Here is a 17,300-nt window from a genome sequence, read left to right on the forward strand (position 1 = left end):
AAGAAAAAAATAAGGCCCAAAAAAAGGGGCAATGCTACTATCCTTTTTTCCACACTTGTGCTTCAAAGTAGAACCATGATATAGCAAGTCTCATATATTGTGCTTCAAAGTAGCACCATGTTCTTCATATAGAGAGTCTCATATGTTGTCACTTTCATATACTAGTGGGAATTTTACGCTATAGAACTTGGCTTGTATATTCCAATGATGGGCTTCCTCAAATTGCCCTATGTCTTTGTGAGCAAGCAAGTTGGATGCACACCCACTAGTTTCTTTTGTTGAGCTTTCATACATTTATAGCTCTAGTGCATCCGTTGCATGGCAATCCCTACTCACTCACATTGATATCTATTGATGGGCATCTCCATAGCCCGTTGATACGCCTAGTTGATGTGAGACTATCTTCTCCTTTTTGTCTTCTCCACAACCACCATTCTATTCCACCTATAGTGCTATATCCATGGCTCACGCTCATGTATTGCGTGAAGATTGAAAAAGTTTTGAAAAAGTTAGAGTATGAAACAATTGCTTGGCTTGTCATCGGGGTTGTGCATGATTTAAATACTTTGTGTGGGGAAGATGGAGCATAGCCAGACTATATAATTTTGTAGGGATAACTTTCTTTGGCCATGTTATTTTGAGAAGACATAATTGCTTTGTTAGTATGCTTGAAGTATTATTATTTTCTATGTCAATATAAAACTTTGTCTTGAATCTTTCTAATCTGAATATTCATACCACAATTAATAAGATTTGCATTGAAATTATGCCAAGTAGCACCCCGCATCAAAAATTCTCTTTTTATCATTTACCTACTCGAGGACGAGCAGGAATTAAGCTTGGGGATGTCTGATACGTCTCCAACGTATCTATAATTTTTGCTTGCTCCATGCTATATTATCTACTGTTTTGGACTATATTGGGCTTTATTTTTCACTTTTATATTATTTTTGGGACTAACCTATTAGCCGGAGGCCCAGCCCAAAATTGCTGTTTTTTTGCCTATTTCAGTGTTTCGGATAAACAGAATATCAAACGGAGTCCAAACGGAAAAAATCTTCGGAAACGTGATTTTCTCACCGAGCGTGATCCAGGAGACTTGGACCCTACTGCAAGGGATCAAAGAGGTGGTCACGAGGGTGGGGGGCACCCCCTAGGGCGCGCCCCCTGCCTCGTGGGCCCCTTGGTGCTCCACCGACGTACTCCTTCCTCCTATATATACACACGTACCCCCAAACGATCAGAACAGGAGCCAAAAACCTAATTCCACCGCCGCAACTTTCTGTATCCACGAGATCCCATCTTGGGGCCTATTCCGGAGCTCCGCCGGAAGAGGGTCGTCATCACGGAGGGCTTCTACATCATCCTAGCCCCTCTGATGAAGTGTGAGTAGTTTACGTCAGACCTTTGGGTCCATAGTTAGTAGCTAGATGGCTTCTTCTCTCTATTTGAATCTCAATACAAAGTTCTCCCCCTCTCTTGTGGAGATCTATTCAATGTAATCTTATTTTTGCGGCGTGTTTGTTGAGACCGATGAATTGTGGGTTTATGATCAAGTCTATCTATGAATAATATTTGAATCTTCTCTGAATTCTTTTATGCATGATTGGTTATCTTTGCAAGTCTCTTCGAATTATTCATCTGATTTGGCCAACTAGATTGGTAGTTCTTGCCATGGGAGAAGTGCTTAGCTTTGGGTTCGATCTTGCGGTGTCCTTACCCAGTGATAGAAGGGGCAGCAAGGCACGTATTGTATTGTTGCCATCGAGGATAACAAGATGGGGTTTATTTCATATTGCATGAATTTATCTCTCTACATCATGTCATCTTGCTTAAGGCGTTACTCTGTTTTTAACTTAATACTCTAGATGCATGCTGGATAGCGGTCGATGAGTGGAGTGATAGTAGTAGATGCAGAATCATTTCGATCTACTTGTCACGGATGTGATGCCTATATACATGATCATGCCTAGATATTCTCATAATTATGCCCAATTCTATCAATTGCTCAACAATAATTTGTTCACCCACCGTAGAGTACTTATGCTCTTGAGAGAAGCCACTAGTGAAACCTATGGCCCCCGGGTCTATTCTCATCATATCAATCTCCATCACTTTTATATTGTTTTGCTATTTACTTTGCCTTTACTTTTTACTTTGCATCTTTATATCAAAAATACCAAAAATATTCTATCTATCAGATCTCACTCTCGTAAGTGACCGTGAAGGGCTTGACAACCCCTAATCGCGTTGGTTGCGAGTAGCTATCGCTTTGTGCAGGTACGAGGGACTTGAGCGTGGGCTCCTACTGGATTGATACCTTGGTTCTCAAAAACTGAGGGAAATACTTACGCTACTCTGCTGCATCATCCCTTCCTCTTCGGGAAAAACCAACGCAAGCTCAAGATGTAGCACCGGCCAACTCCTGCATCCGGCGTTGCTGCGTCTCGAACCGCCGCTGCTCTAATCTGTCGTACCTGCCGGTGCCCGTGCCAGCTGAGTCGCCGCGCTTCAGCGCCCAAACCGCCGCCGGTCGCATAGCCGCGCCGGTCCCATTTCTAAACCGTCCGCGCCACCTCGCAGGCAGTGTCGACCGCCGTTGTGGGCGGCCAATACCACCGTGATCTGGTACCTCCGAGCCATGGCCTCCCCGCCAACTCGTTTCCGTTTGCTTCTTCTATGGGATTACTTGGCCTCCATTACTGCTGAGCCGTCGTGGCCGACCAGTGGCCTTTGCCGCCACAAACCGCCCGCGGGCCAAGCCGGCTGCCGTGCGACCTTGCCTCGTCTCCGTGAACCGACCATCGTTCCGAAGCGCCTGATTCCGCTGCTTCGCGTGCGCCTCAGCGGCTTCCGAATCGTCGGCGTCCTCTACACCGCAACCCGACGGGCCTGTTCTCTGGCTCTGCCGTGCGCGACTGCGGTCTTGATCCGCCGGGTCCCCACCTTTCGCGGTACTCCTTCATGAAACCGTCATCGCCAATATGCCTCCGCCTCAAGCCTTTCCGCTGGACTCTGCTGCGAGACCATGGTGGCCGTCTCCGACCGTCAAACGCCACCTATCCAAAATCCCCGTAAACCGGGTTGCCGTCGCCACACCCCCAAATTGCAGGTCCGGGCTGCCGTCGCCACCTGCCAGCTTTCTTACACCGAGTCGCCAAGCTACCAACAACGAACTGGCCCTGCCGTATTGCTGGCCTTTCACTGACGCTGCATCGGCCTCGCTTTGAGTTGCCGGGGCCTCCGCAGCAGTCGCCGCCTCCACTGCTCATGCCGCCTCCGCTCCGACCGGAGTCTGTTCACCGCAAGCCGGCCCCGCTGTTAGCCGGTTCGTAAATTCAAACCGCCATGCCCTCACATCGTCGCGCCTGCCTTTCACCATACACCACAAACGCCAGATTCGCCACGCTAAACCGCCATTGCGCCTTCCATCGTCGCCGTCTCCAAACCGCCACGACCCCTGGCCGCCTCAAATCACTGCCCATCGCCGGGTTTCCTCCGCCATCGCGTCTACGACATTACGCGAACCGGCCGTTCCAATGCTTGGTCTCCCGCGCGCTATTCCGAGCCGGCCTTGGCTTCACGTCCACCTTGAGGACGGCCCGGCCGCCTTTGCTGTTGAGTCACTGCCGGTTTACCACACCATAATCGCCGGTTCACCGCGAGTTTCTCCATTTCCGCCTACAGGGGCCGTCAGCGAGCTGTAGAATCAAACTACCACTCCATGAGCCGCCTTCGCCATGGTCTCGGGCTGCCGGTCTATGCCGGCGCACCTCGGCGGGTGAACCGCCGCCGTTTCTGCGTCCTCAAGGTGCCTCTGCTCGCGAGCCGCCCCCGTTCATCTCTGTACTGAGCCATCGCCACCTTGTCTTGCCTTTTGCTCAGCGCCGCTGGTTTGTCTCGCCACTATGGCTATCTCCGCCTGCTGCATTCTACACAATCTTCTTCTTGTAGACGTTGTTGGGCCTCCAAGTGCAGAGGTTTGTAGGACAGTAGTAAATTTCCCTCAAGTGGATTACCTAAGGTTTATCAATCCGTAGGAGGCGTAGGATGAAGATGGTCTCTCTCAAGCAACCCTGCAACCAAATAACAAAGAGTCTCTTGTGTCCCCAACACACCCAATACAATGGTAAATTGTATAGGTGCACTAGTTAGGCGAAGAGATGATGATACTAGTGGTATATGGATGGTAGATAAAGGTTTTTGTAATCTGAAAATATAAAAACAGCAAGGTAACTAATGATAAAAGTGAGCACAAATGGTATTGCAACGCTAGGAAACAAGGCCTAGGGTTCATACTTTCACTAGTGCAAGTTCTCTCAACAATAATAACATAATTGGATTACATAACTATCCCTCAACATGCAACAAAGAGTCACTCCAAAGTCACTAATAGCGGAGAACAAACAAAGAGATTATTCTAGGGTACGAAACCACCTCAAAGTTATTCTTTTGGATCAATCTATTCAAGAGTTCGTACTAGAATAACACCTTAAGACACAAATCAACCAAAACCCTAATGTCACCTAGATACTCTAATGTCACCTCAAGTATCCGTGGGTATGATTATACGATATGCATCACACAGTCTTAGATTCATCTATTCAAACCAACACAAAGTACTTCAAAGAGTGCCCCAAAGTTTCTACCAGAGAGTCAAGACGAAAACGTGTGCCAACCCCTATGCATAGATTCCCAAGGTCACGGAACCCGCAAGTTGATCACCAAAACATACATCAAGTAGATGAATAGAATACCCCATTGTCACCATGGGTATCCCACGCAAGACATACATCAAGTGTTCTCAAATCCTTAAAGACTCAATCCGATAAGATAACTTCAAAGGGAAAACTCAATCCATTACAAGAGAGTAGAGGGGGAGAAACATCATAAAATCCAACTATAATAGCAAAGCTCGCGATACATCAAGATCATGCCACCTCAAGAACACGAGAGAGAGATCAAACACATAGCTACTGGTACATACCCTCAGCCCCGAGGGAGAACTACTCCCTCCTCGTCATGGAGAGTGCCGGGATGATGAAGATGGCCACCGGAGAGGGATTCCCCCTCAAGCACGGTGCCGGAACGGGTCTAGATTGGTTTTCGGTGGCTACGGAGGCTTCTGGCGGCGGAACTCCTGATCTATTGTGCTCCCCGAAGTTTTTAGTGTATATGGGTATATATGGGAGGAAGAAGTACGTCGGTGGACCTCCGGGCTGTCCACGAGGCAGAGGAGTGCACCCCCACCCTCATGGGCAGCCCGGGACTCTCCTGGTCCAACTCCGATACTCCGTGGGCTTCTTCTGGTCTGAAAATAAGTTCCGTGAAGTTTCAGATCAATTGGACTCCATTTGATTTTCCTTTTCTTCGATACTCTAAAACAAGGAAAAAACAAAAACAAAAACTGACACTGGGCTCTAGTTTAGTAGGTTAGTCCCCAAAATCATATGAAATAACATATAAAACATCGAAGGTTGATAATATAATAGCATGGAACAATCAAAAATTATAGATACGTTGGAGATGTATCATTGCGCCCGCGTGCCTGTCCCGAGCCGCCCGCTCGCTGGCTCGACTCCGCATCGCCACCTCGTCGGCTCCGCCTACACTCGCTGAAAGTTGGTTGGTCTAAACTCTGAATGAAAGACTGTCTATACAGTGTGTTTTCACACATGAGTTGTTCTTCAGAGTATTTTTGTGTGCCGTCCACAAGCACTTGTTGCTACAGGATATGCACCCGTCAAGCATCCATTGCTTGGTGTAGATGGCCGCCGCTGCCAGCATCGATGGCTGGGACTTCAGCATCTTGTCGTCGACAAGGCCGAGCTTGATTAAAAGGAGTACAATACATGGACATATATTACAAAATTAATACAAGTGGTTTTTTCTTCCTAATCTGCTGGTCTGCTAGTAACAAGGTGTGAGGAGTCAATAATATGATAAACAAGTGCTATGGCGTGTCTCCCTAGGTCTGATGGGCAGCTACTACCGTTGGAAAACAAGGAAATTACCATCGCCAGCAGTTAATACAGGGGAAGGTCGCTTCAACAGTTGTTATGAGCAAGGCTGGCTGTTGCACACAGAGTTTGTGAGTTTGTACGTAGACATGCTGGGGAAAACATCAAGTGGTTTCAGGGCTTTCTTTGCGATCGCCTACTGATTGTTATTCAGAAAATTGGGAGAGATGGAGTCAACAAGATTTGACTGTTTACAGTATACAGATCAGAGGATGAATCTATTTTTGGAGAGTTTTTGCTCATCAAAACACCATAGTACGGGGACTTTGCTGGCCGTAAGAGCGCTTGCGTATACAGCCGGTTCGAACCTTGCGTAGTTTCTATCAGCCCCACACTGGGTGGCATCATAACCCAGCTCCTGAAGGATCTATCCGGCAGTCAGTTGCACAGATATGTAAAACTATTAATATTCTCAGACTTCACTGATATTGCACCGACAAATTAGAGAGAAGTTTGAGAAGTACTTGGTCTTGTGCCATGCCCACGATACTAAGGGCGGCATATTTGTCAGCACTCACAACTGCAACCAATGATGAAATGCTTGACTATACCAATTAGTTAAGAAATGGTATGTTGGAGGCCTATTCTGGACAAAGTGGCTAAATTACTTTGGACAAGGAGTCCGAGCCGGACTCCACCGCCGCCTCCTTGGCCCCTCCTCCAAGCCGCCCCGCCCCGCCCCTTTATATACGCGCCGCCCGAGCCCCACCCCCACAGCACCGCCGCCCCGCACCTAGCCCCGCCTGTTGGGGAACGTAGTAATTTCAAAATTTTCCTACGCACACGCAAGATCATGGTGATGCATAGTAACGAGAGGGGAGAGCGTTGTCTACATACCCTCATAGACCGGAAGCGGAAGCGTTAGCACAACGCGATTGATGTAGTCGTACATCTTCATGGCCCGACCGATTAAGCACCAAAACTACGGCACCTCCGAGTTCTAGCACACATTCAGCTCGATGACGATCCCCGGACTCCGATCCAGCAAAGTGTCGGGGAAGAGTTCCGTCAGCACGACGGCGTGGTGATGATCTTGATGTTCTACCATCGCAGGGCTTCGCCTAAGCACCGCTATAATATAATCGAGGATTATGGTGGAGGGGGGCACCGCACACGGCTAAAAGAACGATCACGAAGATCAACTTGTGTGTCTAGAGGTGCCCCCTGCCCCTGTATATAAAGGAGCAAGGGGGAGAGGCCGGCCGGCCCTTGGGGCGCGCCAAGGAGGGAGGAGTCCTCCTCCTAGTAGGAGTAGGACTCCCCTTTCCTAGTCCAACTAGGAAGAGAGAAGGGGGAAGGAAAGAGAGGGAGAGGGAGAGGGAAAGAGGGGCCGCGCCCCCTCCCCTAGTCCAATTCGGACTCCCCATGGGAGGGGGCACGCCACCTCCTGGGCTGCTGCCCTCTCTCTCCCCTCAGGCCCACTAAGGCCCAATACTTCCCCGGGGGGTTCCGGTAACCCTTTCGGCACTCCGGTTTTCTCCAAAATCATCCGAAACACTTCCGGTGTCCGAATATAGCCGTCCAATACATCGATCTTTATGTCTCGACCATTTCGAGACTCCTCGTCATGTCCGTGATCATATCCGAGACTCCGAACAATCTTCGGTACATCAAAATATATAAACTCATAATGAAACTGTCATCGTAATGTTAAGCGTGCGGACCCTACGGGTTCGAGAATAATGTAGACATGACCGAGACACGTCTCCGGTCAATAACCAATAGAGGAACCTGGATGCTCATATTGGCTCCTACATATTCTACGAAGATCTTTTATCGGTCAGACCGCATAACAACATACGTTGTTCCCTTTTTCATCGGTATGTTACTTGCCCGAGATTTGATCATCGGTATCTCAATACCTAGTTCAATCTCGTTACCGGCAAGTCTCTTTACTCGTTCCGTAATACATCATCCCGCAACTAACTTATTAGTTGCAATTCTTGCAAGGCTTATGTGATGTGCATTACCGAGAGGGCCCAGAAATACCTCTCCGACAATCGGAGTGACAAATCCTAATCTCGAAATACGCCAACCCAACAAGTACCTTCGGAGACACCTATAGAGCACCTTTATAATCACCCAGTTACGTTGTGACGTTTGGTAGCACACAAAGTGTTCCTCCGGTAAACGGGAGTTGCATAATCTCATAGTCATAGGAACATGTATAAGTCATGAAGAAAGCAATAGCATCAAACTAAACGATCAAGGGCTAAGCTAACGAAATGGGTCAAGTCAATCACATCATTCTCCTAATGATGTGATACCGTTAATCAAATGACAACTCATGTCTATGGCTAGGAAACTTAACCATCTTCGATCAACGAGCTAGTCAAGTAGAGGCATACTAGTGACACTATGTTTGTCTATGTATTCACACATGTATTATGTTTCTGGTTAATACAATTCTAGCATGAATAATAAACATCTATCATGATATAAGGAAATAAATAATAACTTTATTATTGCCTCTATGGCATATTTCCTTCAGTCTCCCACTTGCACTAGAGTTAATAATCTAGATTACACAGTAATGATTCTAACACCCATGGAGCCTTGGTGCTGATCATGTTTTGCTCATCGAAGAGGCTTAGTCAGCGGGTCTGCAACATTCAGATCCGTATGTATCTTGCAAATTTGTATGTCTCCCACTTGGACTAAATCCCGAATGGAATTGAAGCATCACTTGATGTGCTTGGTTCTCTTGTGAAATCTGGATTCCTTTGCCAAGGCAATTGCACCAATATTGTCACAAAAGATTTTCATTGGACCCGATGCACTAGGTATGACACCTAGATCGGATATGAACTCCTTCATCCAGACTCCTTCATTTGCTGCTTCCGAAGCAGCTATGTACTCTGCTTCACATGTAGATCCCGCCACGACGCTTTTTTTTGAACTGCACAAACTGACAGCTCCTCTGTTTAGTAAAAATACGTATCCGGTTTGCGATTTAGAATCGTCCGGATCAGTGTCAAAGCTTGCATCAACGTAACCATTTACGATGAGCTCTTTGTCACCTCCATATACGAGAAACATATCCTTAGTCCTTTTCAGGTATTTCAGGATGTTCTTGACTGCTGTCCAATGATCCACTCCTGGATTACTTTGGTACCTCCCTGCTAGACTTATAGCATGGCACACATTAGGTCTGGTACACAGCATTGCATACATGATAGAGCCTATGGCTGAAGCATAGGGAACATCTTTCATTTTCTCTCTATCTTCTGCGGTGGTCGGACATTGAGTCTTACTCAACTTCACACCTTGTAACACAGGCAAGAACCCTTTCTTTGCTTGATCCATTTTGAACTTTTTCAAAGCCTTGTCAAGGTATGCGCTTTGTGAAAGTCCAATTAAGCGTCTTGATCCATCTCTATAGATCTTAATGCCCAATATGTAAGCAGCTTCACCGAGGTCTTTCATTGAAAAACTCTTATTCAAGTATCCCTTTATGCTATCCAGAAATTCTCTATTATTTCCAATCAATAATATGTCATCCACATATAATATCAAAAATGCTACAGAGCTCCCACTCACTTTCTTGTAAATACAGGCTTCTCCAAAAGCCTGTATAAAACCGAATGCTTTGATCACACTATCAAAGCGTTTATTCCAAGTCCGAGAGGCTTGCACCAATCCATAAATGGATTGCTGGAGCTTGCACACTTTGTTAGCTCCCTTTGGATCGACAAAACCTTCTGGTTGCATCATATACAACTCTTCTTCCAGAAATCCATTCAGGAATGCAGTTTTGACATCCATTTGCCAAATTTCATAATCATAAAATGCGGCAATTGCTAACATGATTCGGACAGACTTAAGCATCGCTACGGGTGAGAAGGTCTCATCGTAGTCAATCCCTTGAACTTGTCGAAAACCTTTTGCAACAAGTCGAGCTTTATAGACAGTAACATTACCGTCAGCGTCATTCTTCTTCTTGAAGATCCATTTATTCTCAATTGCTTGCCGATCAACGAGCAAGTCAACCAAAGTCCACACTTTGTTCTCATACATGGACCCCATCTCAGATTTCATGGTTTCTAGCCATTTTGCGGAATCTGGGCTCACCATCGCTTCTTCATAGTTCGTAGGTTCATCATGATCTAGTAGCATGACTTCCAGAACAGGATTACCGTACCACTCTGGTGCGGATCATACTCTGGTTGATCTACGAGGTTCGGTAGTAACTTGATCTGAAGTTTCATGATCATTATCATTAGCTTCCTCACTAATTGGTGTAAGTGTCATAGAAACCGGTTTCTGTGATGTACTACTTTCCAATAAGGGAGCAGGTATAGTTACCTCATCAAGTTCTACTTTTCTCCCACTCACTTCTTTCGAGAGAAACTCCTTCTCTAGAAAAACTCCGAATTTAGCAACAAAAGTCTTGCCTTCGGATCTGTGATAGAAGGTGTACCCAACAGTCTCCTTTGGGTATCCTATGAAGACACATTTCTCCGTTTTGGGTTCGAGCGTATCAGGTTGAAGCTTTTTCACATAAGCATCGCAGCCCCAAACTTTTAGAAACAACAACTTTGGTTTCTTGCCAAACCATAGGTCATAAGGCGTCGTCTCAACAGATTTCGATGGTGTCCTATTTAACGTGAATGCAGCCGTCTCTAAAGCATAACCCCAAAATGATAACGGTAAATCAGTAAGAGACATCATAGATCGCACCATATCTAATAAAGTACGATTACAACGTTCGGACACACCATTATGCTGTGGTGTTCTGGGTGGCGTGAGTTGCGAAACTATTCCGCATTGTTTCAAATGTAGACCAAACTCGTAACTCAAATATTCTCCTCCATGATCAGATCGTAGAAACTTTATTTTCTTGTTACGATGATTTTCAACTTCACTCTGAAATTCTTTAAAGTTTTCAAATGTTTCAGACTTATGTTTCATTAAGTAGATATACCCATATATTCTTAAATCATCTGTGAAGGTGAGAAAATAACGATATCTGCCACAAGCCTCAACATTCATTGGACCACATACATCTGTATGTATGATTTCCAACAAATCCATTGCTCTCTACATAGTACCGGAGAACGGCGTTTTAGTCATCTTTCCCATGAGGCACGGTTCGCAAGTACCAAGTGATTCATAATCAAGTGGTTCCAAAAGTCCATCAGTATTGTATTTCTTCATGCTCTTTACACCGATATGACCTAAACGGCAGTGCCACAAATAAGTTGCACTATCATTATCAACTCTGCATCTTTTGATTTCAACATTATGAATATGTGTATCACTACTATCGAGATTCATCAAAAATAGACCACTCTTCAAGGGTGCATGACCATAAAAGATATTACTCATATGAATAGAACAACCATTATTCTCTGATTTAAATGAATAACCGTCTCGCGTCAAACAAGATACAGATATAATGTTCATGCTCAACACTGGCACCAAATAACAATTATTTAGGTCTAATACTAATCCTGAAGGTAGATGTAGAGGTAGCATGCTGACTGCGATCACATCGACTTTGGAACCATTTCCCACGCGCATCGTCACCTCGTCCTTAGCCAATCTTCGCTTGATCCGTAGCCCCTGTTTCGAGTTGCAAATGACAGAACCAGTATCAAATACCCAGGTGCTACTACGAGCATTAGTAAGGTACACATCAATAACATGTATATCACATATACGTTTGTTCACTTGGCCATCCTTCTTATCCGTTAAATACTTGGGGCAGTTCTGCTTCCAGTGACCAGTCTGCTTGAAGTAGAAGCACTCAGTTTCAGGCTTAGGTCCAGACTTGGGTTTCTTCTCCTGAGCAGCAACTTGTTTGCTGTTCTTCTTGAAGTTCCCTTTCTTCTTTCCTTTGCCCTTTTTCTTAAAACTGGTGGTCTTATTGACCATCAACACTTGATGCTCCTTCTTGATTTCTACCTCCGCGGCTTTTAGCATTGCGAAGAGCTCAGGAATAGTCTTATTCATCCCTTGCATATTATAGTTTATCACGAAGCTTTTGTAGCTTGGTGGCAGTGATTGAAGAACTCTGTCAATGACAATAAAAACAGGAAGATTAACCCCCAGTTGAGTCAAGTGATTATGATACCCAGACATTTTGAGTATATGTTCACTGACAGAACTATTCTCCTCCATCTTGCAGCTATAGAACTTATTGGAGACTTCATATCTCTCAGTCTGGGCATTTGCTTGAAATATTAACTTCAACTCCTGGAACATCTCATATGCTCCATGACATTCAAAACGCCGTTGAAGACCCGGTTCTAAGCCGTACAGCATGGCACACTGAACTATCGAGTAGTCATCAGCTTTGCTCTGCCAGACGTTCATAACATCTGGTGTTGCTCCTGCAGCAGGCTTGGCACTTAGCGGTGCTTCCAGGATGTAATTCTTCTGTGCAGCAATGAGGATAATCCTCAAGTTATGGACCCAGTCCATGTAATTGCTACCATCATCTTTCAACTTTGCTTTCTCAAGGAACGCATTAAAATTCAACGGAACAACAACACGAGCCATCTATCTACAATCAAACATAGACAAGCAAGATACCATCAGGTACTAAGTTCATGATAAATTTAAGTTCAATTAATCATATTACTTAAGAACTCCCACTTAGAAAGATATCCTTCTAATCCTCTAAGTGATCACATGATCCAAATCAACTAAACCATGTCTGATCATCACGTGAGATGGAGTAGTATCAATGGTGAACATCAATATGTTGATCATATCTACTATATGATTCACGCTCGACCTTTCAGTCTCCGTGTTCCGAGGGCATATCTATTATATGCTAGGCTCATCAAGTTAAACCTGAGTATTCCGCATGTGCAACTGTTTTGCACCCGTTGTATTTGAACGTAGAGCCTATCACACCGATCATCACGTGGTGTCTCAGCAGGAAGAACTTTCGCAATGGTGCATACTCAGGGAGAACACTTATACTTTGATAATTTAGTGAGGGATCATCTTATAATGCTACCGTCAATCAAAGCAAGATAAGATGCATAAAAGATAAACATCACATGCGATCAATATAAGTGATATGATATGGCCATCATCATCTTGTGCTTGTGATCTCCATCTTCGAAGCACCGTCATGATCACCATCGTCACCGGCGCAACACCTTGATCACCATCGTAGCATCGTTGTCGTTTCGCCAAAACTTATGCTTCCACGACTATCGCTACCGCTTAGTGATAAAGTAAAGCATTACAGCGCAATTGCATTGCATACAATAAAGTGACAACCATATGGCTCCTGCCAGTTGCCGATAACTCGGTTACAAAACATGATCATCTCATACAATAAAATTTAGCATCATGTCTTGACCATAGCACATCACAACATGCCCTGCAAAAACAAGTTAGACGTCCTCTACTTTGTTGTTGCAAGTTTTACGTGGCTGCTACGGGCTTTAGCAAGAACCGTTCTTACCTACGCATCAAAAACCACAATGACAGTTTGTCAAGTTGGTGCTGTTTTAACCTTCGCAAGGACCAGGCATAGCCCCACTCGGTTCAACTAAAGTTGGAGAAACTGACACCCGCCAGCCACCTGTGTGCAAAGCACATCGGTAGAACCAGTCTCGCGTAAGCGTACGCGTAATGTCGGTCTGGGCCGCTTCATCCAGCAATACCGCCGAACCAAAGTATGACATGTTGGTAAGCAGTATGACTTATATAGCCCACAACTCACTTGTGTTCTACTCATTCATAACATCAACGCATAAAACCTGGCTCGGATGCTACTGTTGGGGAACGTAGTAATTTCAAAATTTTCCTACGCACACGCAAGATCATGGTGATGCATAGCAACAAGAGGGGAGAGCGTTGTCTACGTACCCTCGTAAACCGGAAGCGGAAGCGTTAGCACAACGCGGTTGATGTAGTCGTACATCTTCACGGCCCGATCGATCAAGCACCGAAACTACGACACCTCCGAGTTCTAGCACACGTTCAGCTCGATGACGATCCCAGGACTCCGATCCAGCAAAGTGTCGGGGAAGAGTTCCGTCAGCACGACGGCGTGGTGACGATCTTGATGTTCTACCATCGCAGGGCTTCACCTAAGCACCTCTACAATATAATCGAGGATTATGGTGGAGGGGGGCACCGCACACGGCTAAGAGAACGATCACGAAGATCAACTTGTGTGTCTAGAGGTGCCCCTGCCCCTGTATATAAAGGAGCAAGGGGGAGAGGCCGGCCGGCCCTTGGGGTGCGCCAAGGAGGGGGGAGTCCTCCTCCTAGTAGGAGTAGGACTCCCCTTTCCTAGTCCAACTAGGAAGAGAGAAGGGGGAATGAAAGAGAGGGAGAGGAAGAGGGAAAGAGGGGCCGCGCCCCCCTCCCCTAGTCCAATTCGAACTCCCCATGGGAGGGGGCGCGCCACCTCCTAGGCTGCTGCACTCTCTCTCCCCTCAGGCCCACTAAGGCCCAATACTTCCCCGGGGGGTTCCGGTAACCCTTCCGGCACTCCGGTTTTCTCCGAAATCACCCGAAACACTTCCGGTGTCCGAATATAGCCGTCCAATATATCGATCTTTATGTATCGACCATTTCGAGACTCCTCGTCATGTCCGTGATCATATCCGAGACTCTGAACAATCTTCGGTACATCAAAATATATAAACTCATAATGAAATTATCATCGTAACGTTAAGCGTGCGGACCCTATGGGTTCGAGAATAATGTAGAAATGACCGAGACACGTCTCCGGTCAATAGCCAATAGCGGAACCTGGATGCTCATATTGGCTCCTACATATTCTATGAAGATCTTTTATCGGTCAGACCGCATAACAACATACGTTGTTCCCTTTGTCATCGGTATCTTACTTGCCCGAGATTTGATCGTCGGTATCTCAATACCTAGTTCAATCTCATTACCGGCAAGTCTATTTACTCATTCCGTAATACATCATCCCGCAGCTAACTTATTAGTTGCAATGCTTGCAAGTCTTATGTGATGTGCATTACCTAGAGGGCCCAGAGATACCTCTCCGACAATCGGAGTGACAAATCCTAATCTCGAAATACGCCAACCCAACAAGTACCTTCGGAGACACCTGTAGAGCACCTTTATAATCACCCAGTTACGTTGCGACATTTGATAGCACACAAAGTGTTCCTCTGGTAAACGGGAGTTGCATAATCTCATAGTCATAGGAACATGCATAAGTCATGAAGAAAGCAATAGCATCAAACTAAACGATCAAGTGCTAAGCTAACGAAATGGGTCAAGTCAATCACATCATTCTCCTAATGATGTGATCCCGTTAATCAAATGACAACTCATGTCTATGGCTAGGAAACTTAACCATCTTTGATCAACGAGCTAGTTAAGTAGAGGCATACTAGTGACACTATGTTTGTCTATGTATTCACACATGTATTATGTTTCCGGTTAATACAATTCTAGCATGAATAATAAACATTTATTATGATTTAAGGAAATAAATAATAACTTTATTATTGCCTCTAGGGCATATTTCCTTCACCGCTGCAGCCGAGCGTCGCCGCCGCCGCCCCCGCGAGCCGCCACTCCGCCGCCGCACCTCGCCTCGCTGGACCTCTCGCCGGAGGTAGTCGCGGGATTCCGCCGCCGGTTTTTTATAAAACCATTCGGTTTTTTTAGAAACCCTAGATCCGTTTTTTTCGGATTCGCCGATTTTCTTGGTTCTTCTAATTAGCGGACGTTGGTCCAAACGTTTGTGTTAACGAACGGTTCTTCGCCCGTTAGATACAGCTGACGAACGCTCGTTCATTAGTCTGTTCGTCAGTTTTCTTTTATCGGATTTATTCTGCGATTTTCTCTGATCGCAATTTCTGATCCGATCTTAGTTTCTGTTCATCTTTTCGCTCGTTAGTCGGAATCAGGCGATTCAAGTGCCTAGAGTTTCATCTCGAAACCCTCTTTCCATTTAAACAACTCAAACAGGTTTTCTCTACTGCAAAATTTGACCTAGTTTCAGATTAGTAAATGAAGCTTTTTCTTTCGCCGTTTGAGTTTTGTTGCTCCGTTTGATTTGATTTTTTTTGCGAACCAGAGTTCTTAATTTGAAATTTCTGGTCAACCTCTTTTATTTGAGTTTTTCTTGTGCATCGTTGCTTGTTACTTATGTATGCTATTGTTTGCTTGCGATAGAACAGCTGGAGTGCGAAGCATGCTACTACGAGTCCCTAGGTTTCGCAGATCGTCAGCAAGGCAAGTAACACTTTGATCATACCCCCACCCAGTTTTATGCATTAGTTCCAATCCTCAAACATTGCATGATTAGGATGTCATTAACTTGTGGGTTGGGAAGTAGTTGATGAGGTAGAACCTATTGCCCTGTTACATTCAAACCCTTGGGAGTTACTCTACGTGTTGCTTATATTACTATGATATGCTATGCTCGTAGACGTGGTTTGGGTTTGAGTGAAATCCATGATAGATGTGAGATTGTTAAATTAATGGTTCAACTTAAGGTGGCAACTTAATCAAATAACCGGGTGGATTGAGGCACCTGGAGTACCCAGTGTTGCCTGTATTTTTTGGAAATCCTAGAGTACCCGTGTGATCTTCCTTTGGAACGCCACCCAGGCTCAAAGGGAACTGAGATGATTCATGCTAGAAACTTCCATGTGCAGCCACAAGCTATTATGTGCTGTAGCATAGTTGAGTAAGTTACATGAAGCTCTTGAAGAGGCAGATCAGCAGGTAGTGGGATGTAGGTTTGGTATGGTCTGTCTGGAGTAGAGAGTTAATGTTTCTGAAAGACTGTGTCTCGGTCATCCGTTTCTCAAACACCCTGTAGTGCGAGAAATCCAATGGAGGAGATCGAGTCTTGTGGGGAAAAGTGCGCAAACCTCTGCAGAGTGTACAATCTAATCATGGTTAGCCGTGTCCCTGGTTATGGACAATTCTTGAGTATCTAGTACTTGGGTTATCACATGTATCTCATCATGTTTAACTAATATTGTTGGGTTGTTAATCAATTTAATTAGGATTGAGTTGGAGGAACCTTCTCAATGATGTTTCAACTACCATGATAGTAAAATTAAAATCTATTCCTTTGTTGTAGGGAAAAATTGGCTTTTCACAAAAACTATAAACCATAGAGCTTTCCACCAGCCATATATGCATATAGTGATAGCATTATTTTGTTCTTGCTCTATTGTGTTATGTTGCCAGCATATTCCATGTGCTGACCCATTTTCGGGCTGCAATGTATTATGTTGCAGACTTTTCAGACAAGGAGTAAGGTACGTTAGGTCATTTCCGTGTAGCTCAGCTATGCCGTTGGAGTTG

The sequence above is a fragment of the Triticum dicoccoides genome, chromosome 6A, assembly GCF_002162155.2.
Source record: "Triticum dicoccoides isolate Atlit2015 ecotype Zavitan chromosome 6A, WEW_v2.0, whole genome shotgun sequence".
NCBI classification, from domain to species: domain Eukaryota; kingdom Viridiplantae; phylum Streptophyta; class Magnoliopsida; order Poales; family Poaceae; genus Triticum; species Triticum dicoccoides.